This window comes from Manacus vitellinus, unplaced genomic scaffold (genome assembly GCF_001715985.3).
Source record: "Manacus vitellinus isolate BGI_N305 unplaced genomic scaffold, ASM171598v3 scaffold_9_pilon, whole genome shotgun sequence".
Taxonomy (NCBI): domain Eukaryota; kingdom Metazoa; phylum Chordata; class Aves; order Passeriformes; family Pipridae; genus Manacus; species Manacus vitellinus.
In genome coordinates, this window is record NW_021940917.1 from 16,610,983 (window position 1) to 16,621,227 (window position 10,245).

General features: G+C 42.0%; 1 protein-coding gene across 2 annotated transcripts in view; it reads right to left on the reverse strand.

The window, feature by feature from the left end:
• NRG1 (neuregulin 1) overlaps positions 1–9,099 on the reverse strand; it is a 292,420-nt gene extending 283,321 nt beyond the window's left edge. For both annotated transcript variants that reach the window (XM_018086156.2, XM_018086155.2), the window contains exon 1: positions 9,030–9,099. The gene's annotated coding sequence lies outside the window, so the exon portion shown is untranslated. The remainder of the gene's footprint in view (positions 1–9,029) is intronic.
• Positions 9,100–10,245: the final 1,146 nt, after the last annotated feature.

A 10,245-nucleotide genomic window follows, 5' to 3' on the forward strand; every position in this document is an offset into this window, starting at 1 on the left:
TGACTTCCTTCTCTGATAAGCTCACATTGCCTACTGGACCATGACTATCTGCTATTTGAACAACTTCTGAATGCTGCTAGCATGTGTCTCACAGTTTTTGTGAGTTTTTGTGCTCTTTCCAGTTAAGGATTCAGGTGTGATAACTCAGGATTTCAACTTAGTAAAGAAATTGCTATACCTAAGCAGAAAATGAGCTGCTGGCTTGCAAGTGGTTAGGTACTCAGCCACACTGTTTTTCTGACTTTTCCCTAACTTCCTTCTTTGTCTGATCCTTTGAAAACTGTCACACCCAAGTTATATTTAAATGGGCTGCACCTGCCTAGTGCAAGGGTAGAAGGAGAGCTGCAGTAACTAGAACAGAAAGGGCTTCTAAACTGCGGTTTCTTCTGATGTTTCGAAGTTCTTCTTCCTCGTCTAAGTACAAACTGCACATGAAAGCACTACAGGGTGATGAAAAATCTTCTTTATATTGAATTATCCCTCTACAACACTTACAAGGCATGGTGAATACTTCGTTCTAAAGTGAGATAATTATAATGCTTAATTATTTCAGAACTGAAATCTACTGTAGAGAAATTATATTTGTCTTATTAAAAAAAGAAAAAGAAAGAAGCTATTTTTATGATTCAGGAGCGTAATGTGGTGAAAGCATTGCATTTAAAAAAAAAAAAAAAGGAAAAACCTCATAGAAAGTTACTTGGCCATTCCAAAAAAGAGAGGTAGTTTAAAACTGACTTTGTAGGCTATACTGAGAGCAATTTTAAATTTGTGTTCTAGTGCTCCCAGGACAAGAACTGCTGTAAAGATTTCACCAGATCTTTACTGACAATGTTGGGATCTCATAGGACATTCACATTACTCAGAGGACATGACACGAGTTCTCATAAATTAGTTGCACAAAGATTGTATCACTAGTTAAATTTTTGCAGTTTAACAAGTAGAGTACTTAATTGGGACATAATTACTGTGGAATGACAATGGCTATTACATGTTGAGCTGTAATACATAAAATGACAAAATACATACATAAGAATTGTTTTAAATGTACTTAATTCACTGTATTACAATCTTACCTCTGTATCTCCTAGATAAAGAGAAGTTAGAATGCTGAGGAGAAGCTGGAACTGAACCTGGCAAGGGACACAAAGAATGAGAGGAAGGGCTTCTACAGGTATGTTAACCAGAAAACGAAGGTTGAAGAAGGTGTACCCTCCCAAAAAACAATGTTGGAAAACTGTTAACAGTGGATGAGGAGAAGGCTGATGTACTCCACAAATTTTTTGCCTCAGTCTTTGCTGGCAACCTCTCTTCCCCCACCTCCGGAGTGGATGGACAGAAGGATGGGGACTGGGGGAGCAAAGTCCCTCCCACTGAAAATAAAGATCAGGTTCATGACCACCTGAGAATCCTGAATGTAGATAAATCCTGCACCCCAGAGTCCTGAGGGAATTGGCTGACGTACTTGCCAAGCCACACTCCACGATATTTGAAAAGCCATGGCAGCCAGGTGAAGTCCCAGGTCACTGGAAAAGGGGAAATATTGTACCCATCTTTAAAAAAGGGTAGAAAGAGCACCCTGGAAATTACCAACCTGTCAGCCTCACGTCTGTGCCTAGGAAGATCACAGAACTGATCCTCCTAGAAGCTGTGCTAAGGCAGATGAGGGACAGGGAGTGGAACTGAGACAGCCAGCACGGCTTCATTAAGGGCAGGTCCTTTTTGACCACCCCAGTGGCCTTCCATGATGTTGTTTATCCAGACTTCTGTAAAGCTTTTGACACAGTCCCCCACAACATCCTTATATCGAAATTGCAGAGATAGATTTGATAGGTGGACTGTCAGATGGATACGAAAGAAGTTGAACAGTGTTGAACAGAGTGTAGTGGTCAATGTCTCTGAGTCCCGACGGACATCAGTGACAAGTGGTATCCCTCAAGGATATCTTCATTAATGGCACAGATGAAGAGAATCAAGTGCACCCTCAGCAAATTTGCAGATGAAACTAAGCTAAGTGGTGCAGTTGAGTTGACACACTTGAAGGATAGGATGCCATCCAGAGGGACCTGGACAAGCTCAAGAAGTGGGGCCATGGGAATCTCGTGAGATTTACCAAGACCAAGTGCACAGTGCTGCACCTGAGTCAGGGCAACCTCCTGTATCAGTACAGGCTGGGGGATGAGCAGACTGAGAGCAGCCCTGCTGAGAAGGACCCAGGGGTGCTGGTGGGTGAGAGGCTGGACAGCAATGGGCACTCACAGCCCAGAAAGCCAATTGCGTCCTGGGCTGCATCAAAAGCAGCATGACCAGCAGGGAAAGGGAGGGGATTCTGTCCTTCTAGTCTGCTCTGGTGAGATCCCACATGTAACACTGCATCCAGCTCTGGGGTGCTCAGCACAGGAAGGATATCAACCTGTTGGAGTAAGTCCAGAGGAGGGCCAGCAAGATGAGGAGAGGGATGGATCACCTCTTCTGTGAGGAAAGGCTGAGAGAACTGGGATTGTTCATCCTGGAAAAGAAAAGGCTTAGGGTGACTTAATTGCAGCCTTCTAGTAAATGAAAGGAACTTAAAAGAAAGATGGAGAGACACTTTTTACCAGATCATGCAGAGGACAAAAGAGGATGGCTTTCAACTGAAAGAGAGTAGGTTTTGATTAGGTGTTAGGAAGAAATTCTTTACTGTGAGGGTGGTGAGATGCTGGAAAAGGTTGTCCAGAAAAGTTGTGGATGCTCCATCCCTGGAAGTGTTCAAGGCCAGGTTGGATAGAGCTCTGAGCAATCTAGTCTAGTGAAAGGTCTCTGTCTAGAGCAGGGGGTTGGAACTAGAAGATCCTTAAGTTCCCTTCCAACCCAGGCCATTCTATGATCTGTGATTCCATGACCATGGACTGTCTGAGATGACGTATGGAAGGTACACGTGAAGTGACCTACACAATGACTCCTGGATCTCATATAAACCCCTCCATATACATTGATTCCCCTGCGAATCATGGAAGGAGGAAGAGCAGCTTTTTATCCTATTGTGTTCCCTGATGTCCATTGATTTCTTCACTGAGGAGAAAATCTGTTGCATGTTTCCCAACAGCTCTGAATAAAGATGTTTTATTTGCATCCTGAAGATCCTTAAAGCAAACCCACCTGTCAGTTCCCACAACTTGCTTTCACAAGTTCCACAAATTTTGCAGTTTGCTTTTCACCTTGCTGATAAACCTGGACACTGCTGTGATGAGAATACTGCATGGTTCAAACTCCACATACATCTTGATCACTGATCTCATGCTATGCTGGGAGTTAAACCTATTCACCTGTTTCCTCACAGCTGTTATTTATGACAATATTCAGGCTCCAAGCACAGTTAGCTCAACACAGTTCTCCTGCAAGTGGCATGAAAAAATTCAGCTTTTCTGACTCGCTGCAAATCAGTATGATCAGAATTCATTACTCACTAGCAGCTGGACATCTGAAAGGCTTAACTCAGGCAAAATAAGGGTGGAGCAGTTCAAAAAAGGAAGAGAGATCAAGTGATGGATTGGATATGATCGAAGATCATCTAATTCTTATGTCTCGTAGAGATCGATCTCAGGTATTTATCAATTAAGCTTCTGTCTACTGCAAGTTGGTTGTCAGCTGGTTTATCTCATCGTGATAATGATTGGAATAATACTCAAAGTACAATATCTAATATCCTTTCCAGAATTTTCATCATAATTAATTATTATCTCTCTAAGTATTCTTGTAATTCATGTAAGCTATTAATGCTTCTTTGAATTTAACTAAACCCTTGGCTTCGAGATCTTCCCTTGGCAGGGGATTCCACAGTTTCACATTCTGGGAAACCATCATCTTTAACTCCTGCCACTGCCTCTGAATTCTTATATTTTGAGGCACAAGTGTCTATTCCTCCAAGTTTAGATCACTCCACTTTATATTTTCTATCACCTCCTGTTTGTCATGTCGCAAAACAAAGTCAGATGCAAGAACATTCACCCAAAGAATACAGTCTTTTAATCTCTGCATAAAGCAGGAAAAGTCAAAGGCTGCTTTAATTTGATCTAAAAAACCAGGTGCTTCTGTAAACCTCTGCAGTTTATTCCCTTTTCCTATATTCCTGACAATTCCTGAGCATTTGCAATCTGCATGGCTAACACCTGCTAAGGACCAATCTCTCCCCCACTGAATACCTGAATGAAATCACTGGATAATGCTCACTTTTACTGGATGAAGACCTGGTTTATAGCAATTTATCTCCATGAGCTTTTAATAAAATTTGGATTAAGGACAATTCTTCTGTCTTCGTTGCCTTTTATACCCTGCTCTTGAATTTAACTCTTTATTTTAGTTTAGCTCAATTATGAGTAAAAGTGCTCATACCAGTATCTAATTCTGTGTAATAAATGCATTTCAAAAATTAATTTTGATCCTATTGTCTGAAGGCCCCCATGAAGCAGGTTCCCGAATATCTGTGAAGTAAGTGATAATGTTTATATATATATATATATAAAAATAAATTGTTGGATGCTTTTATATCTTATATCCACGACACAGAGGCAGTTATTAAAAAAAAAAAATCCCGCAACCCTGTTGGGTTTCACAGCTGTTTCACAGCTTTAACACCTTGAAGTACTTAAAGATCAAGTTCTGCTCTTTCTGAACCCTATGAGTGCTGCTTCCCTGCCCCCCACATCTTGGGCAATAGACATGTGTTGCTGGGGGCCACCCTGCAGTGACACTGCAGGTACTGGCACAGCTGAGACTCTCCTGACTTGCCAGTCTCCTACTAAGTGCTGGAATGTGCTTTTGTCTGATTTCTGCCATCACCTCTGCCTGTCCCACTCACCTGGAAAAGCAGGCTTCTTCACATGTTGTTCTGGTGTCACAGATAAGGAACCTGGGGGCCCTACTCCAGCACTGGCATGCATCATCACCTCAGAAGGAGATCAGTGATGTTATGCCCCCATCCTCTCAGAAGTTCACACCAAAATTATTGAGGCTCATAAAACCCTGTGTGCTTCAGGAGCCTGCAATGGCCAACACATGGTGTCCAGCCACCCCACTGTCCTTAAAAGCTGCTCTCATGGTGAGACCCATAGACTCTCTCTCTCAGTAGCTGCTGTTTGTCTGCTGCTTGCAGATCTGGGCACCCTGACTTGTGCCAGGGTGACATTTCCGTTGCAGCACCCATTAACTGGAGCAAAACCAATCATCTGAAAATTGGAAACTGTGATGAAATGAAATGTTTCCATAGAAGGCACAGCACAATTATTTCTTGCTAATGCTAAAATCGTGGGCAGGGTGCTCCTGTGGGAAGATTTTCCATCCAATTTGTATTGTGACAGACATGATTAGGAAGCGGGCAAAATCAAGGCATCACAGTGTATAAACCAGAGCACAGAATGGATAAGGGTTTAACTCTTGAAATAACAAAATCAGCAGCGGTGTTGTTGGTTATATGGATTCACTTTCTAAATTTTCCCTATGAAGTCTGCCTGCAGAACTAGCAGTCATTAGCAGACTGCAGAAACAAATTGGCATGTCTTAGGGAGGCAGATAGTTCAGTTTTTAATGAATGGCCAATAAAAAAGCTACTAATGTCATAGATAGCCAGGAAAAAAAATTATAAATTTAATTATAACCATTAATCTTGCTGATATAACACTTATTCCCAAACTCACTAAAATAAACATCGGACACCCAAGTGGCCTCAGTGGATTCTGAATAGGAACTTTAAGAAGCAATATACAAGAGCCAAGAAACCCAGAATGCAACATGGTAGCTTGAAATTTCTTGCTTCTGTTTCAGATATGAACAGTGACTAAGGTATCAGAAAAACCCTGTTTTTCAAATCTATGTCAGTTGGTATAAGAGCACATCTGCTACTACCTCTTCCCATGGGTCCTGCCTCAGTGCCTTAAGCACTCAGTATGCACAGCAGGAATGTATAATGACCTCTCAGTTTAGATTACTATCACCACCAAAAAAAAAAAACCCAACAAAAAAACCCCCCAAAATCTGGTATTCATGAAAACCAAATGGAAACCCAGGGTTTGCAAACACACACAGAAAGTGTGATGGATGTGATATCACAAGTCAGTACAATAATGCAACAATACTTTCTTCCCATCGAAAGAGCCCAGGACTTTATCACAAAGTCACATCAGAGTCACTGGCATTTAGCCCTTGGAGAATATCTACTTCCTTTCTAAGCAGTGGTGCAAACTTAGCTGGATTGACAGCCCCAGGACCTGACATAAAATTTAGCTACACAGCAGGAATAGCAGAGTGAGACTCCTCTAGCTCTGCTCCCCAGGGCATCTGTGAAAGGACAGTTTTGTCTTTTTGCTCTTTAATGAGTTCAGTCAGTCTCAGTCTTAAAGAAAACAAGATTTCTTTATCTGTTTAAGATTGTCAGCTCACCTTCCATTACTGGTTTCCCAAAATCCTAGCTGCTCTGTGTATATAGCAGAATTCATTTTTAATTTGATGGAAAAAAAAATGCCATCACATTCTTCTCCTGTCCACTGCATACTACCAGAAGACAACATTCATCTCTTTGTTTTGGAGAAAACAGCTTAATTCTAAAGAGGGAGAACACTTTCTGCAGCTTAGGTGCTAGACCAAGTATGACCATAGACCAAGACTATATGTAGTTCAAATGCAACAGGACTTTGAATGATTGCATGGCTACAATATTAAGCACTAAGCTGTGCAGGTCCAGCATCTGACCAGGACAGTGGGAGACATAAAAGTGAATGGAGTGGGGGGGGAAAGTCAGTTGTGGGCCAAGCATTTTGAACAGCCTTGATCAATATCTCTCCTGTTTGGTGTTACTGTGCTGTTGCTTTTCTTGTCTGAGTTTTCCCCTGCAAACCCATATAGTTCAGCCTCAGACTGTTCTTACTAGAGGGGAACTACAACAAGCACTTACAAAATCAATCATTGTTCAATGAGATCTAATCACAGTCCATCTTGGAGTTTGATTAAGTGCCCTAACAACTTAAGAAAACAGAAAAAACAGCCAAAAATGTAGTGCTGCTCTAGACCAGAACAGGATAGACTACCAGGTAAGCTAAGAGGAAGATAGGATAATGTATTGTATTTCAGAGACTTTAAGTCCTCCAAACCTGCTTTGCAGCTCATTCTCTCCCAAACTATGGGGCTGTTGCTTTTTTTTTCACCTAAGAGCTGGTAAAAACGTAGCCCCAGTGTTTTAGTTCATATTCACTCATTGACTGCTAAAGGCATCCCATGATGAGTAAAGCATCAGCCTGAATTCTCTCAGTGCTCAGCTTTCCATCTTCGGGAGATTTTAAAATCTTTTTTAAATCACTTCCCCCTGGTAAAAATTAAAGCACGGGTCCCTCAACCTCATGCTGCAATTTAATGAGTCTTCCTGTTGATCTCAAGGCCCATGTCCATGTGTTTACTGACAGACAGAGCTGCTCACAGGACTGATACATCTGACTAACCAGCTGGTTTGATGCACTGCCCGGGATATCAACATTTCCGAAAAATAGCTTACAGAAGAGTCCATTGGGCTGCAGGAACTGTGGGACTTAAACAAATCATCAGAAAACTAAAAGGGAGAACAAATACAGTATGACTCACTCAAGCATTTGAGGCAAAGAAGTATGGTTAGAAGAAACAACCAATTCTTTGCTTAGCAGTCACAGATCAGTATGACATTGGTCCATGCTGTGAATTTCTCATTTTTCACTGTGCAGCATGAAATCAGATTACAGCATTGTTTATGATACCAATATTGCAGTTACATTAACAGTTTCTGAGCAAGATTTTTATAAATATATTCAAATATATTCAAAAAAAGCTGTATCTATCTATATATTCAAAACCTACCATTTTTAGCTGAATCAGGGAAAATGTTAGCAATATACTGAGGACAATGCATCTAGAAAAAAACAGGGCTGTTCCTATCACTGTGTAGTAGTTTGTAACTGCTTTATGCTACCTTTCCATGAATGAGATGCTACAAATCATATAGTCTTGAACCGATGACAGACAGGGTCTGCTCTCTGAGTCCCTAACAGAGGGTGTAACTTATCCTACTGTCTTTGAAGTGAATGGAAGCTTTTTTCTTTTTTTTTTTTTTCTTTTACCTTCTGCTGTTCTCTGCATTTGCCACTGCCTCTTCTTGAATTCTCCAGCTCATCCACTTGCCCACTTCTCCTTTAACCCACTATTCCTTTCCCCAGTTACTTTCTCTGTGATGCTGGGTCAAAGCTTGTTGGTGCTAGGAGAGTCACCAAGAGGAAAATATAGGACAGGAGTACCTTTTAGAAGCAGTGAAGAGCAGATGACATTTTTTTAATTTGCTCTGTGTAACGAATTTTTTTCCCCTCCTACAACCCCAAAAAGAGTCTCTTCACCCAACACACCTTTCAGTAGAAGGGGCCAGTGAAGACTGGGATCACAAGTGTTGGGTAACATTGTGTGTATGCATAATGAGAGAGAACGAGCATGTTATACCATGCAAGAGTTTGTCTTCCCTCTCCGAGTGCTCCAGGGAGCACCACAGAATCTGTGTGATAGCAGCTAAATCACCTCAAAACTGAAAGCAGGGTCTCTTCACCCATCCTAACACAGATGAGTGCTCCTACACAAATCTGAGACTGGCAGCTCTTGTCTCCAGCTGTGAAAATAACAATTCGGTGAAGATCCTTTTCTGTGCATAGCTTCCAGCCTCTTCTTGTCTAGTGAGACGAAGTATCTTAAGCTTTCTTGGAGGACAGCTTTCTCTGAACAGCATCCAGTTCCAAAAGTCTATTCTGTTGGTAAAATGCCCTGGCACTGGCCCTCACACATCATAATCCTTGTATATTTCAGGAAAAGCTACATTTATCTAACGCTTTTAGTGAGACATCAAAAAACTTGCAGGCTGCTCCAACCAGAGGGAGCTGCGAGTAACAAATTTACCCTTTCCCTGTTCTGGAAGCCATCTGCAGGGTTCTTGCATCTTCTGCATGCACACAAACCAATACCATTTCAAGGAGTCCCCCAATTGCAAATTGACTCACAGTTGGAACTGTTGTTGATGTCCGTCTGTGTTGGTGCCAGGCTGTACTGAACTGGCCCTTCAGAGGTGGTCCTTCCTAGCAGTAAATGGGAGAAGAGAAAGAAGGAAGGGAAGGGGAAAAAAAAAAGGGAGAAAAGGGAATATTTAGATAAACTCACTGAACAGATCTGCAGACATCATCCACTGTTTTTTAACACAATGTCTTACTGTCAATTCCTCCCCCCTCCAACACACACTCTCTCTCATGCATGCAAACACCACATCCCAGCAGAAATCTGGAGAAGATGGTTGCCTAGAGTCCTTCCAAGGAATCTCATTTGCTTTGTCTGTCAGCCCACCAAAAATTCCTTTAGCTGGGGAGGAGACGCAAACTGCAGAAGTGGTGATGCTATTGCACCAGGTATACACATAACTTCACTGGCAGATAAGGTCCTTGCAAATCAGGCTGTCAAGCCTGAGTATATCTCTCAGCATTTCTTTAAGGACAGATGCATATGATAAGGCCTGAATGTCAAACATGAGCATGTGAAACCCACTGTCCTGCTCTTTAACAGACGTCGGACACAACAGAAAAAATAACCCGCTGCTTTTCTCATTACAAATAACTTCTCCCTCAGAAAAGTGCAATCCAAATCCTCTCTGGCATTAAGGTCATCAAGAGCTGTGTTATTGACTTGATGCATGTCTCCTTAGCAGACTGCACTTACGAATTTGCTGTGGAGGGAACAGCCCCTGCCACAGAAGGTGCAGAGGCACAGGCATCAGACTGCTCTGATGTTCCTCATTGGAGATGTGCTGCTCTGTAAGCGAGGCTGACTGGCAGCCTCTTGGTCTGAAAGCACTTGAGTCCACGCATTTCAACATGCTCACTACATTTCCAAACTAGTTCTCCTCTTTTTGGCTCTTACTGCTCTCTTTGAAGTGTTGGTGGAGGACCCTCAGGTACGTATGTGCTATACTGTGAGCAGCTCATGGAATCTGAAGGGTCCATGGAATTTTTAATTAATAAAGTTTCTGTGCTGCTGATACAGTAAAAGCAGTGAATCCATGAGCACTACAGGCACATGTCAGCTAAGCAGCAGGAGATTATACCAGTGAGGAAGAAAGAAGCTTGGTATCTGTCCTTCAGTCCAAAGGCCCAGCCTGACTACTATGGCAACAGTGAGTTTAAATAACATGCTGTAAATCAGCACTGCCTTTACTGAGTTCTTATTTAT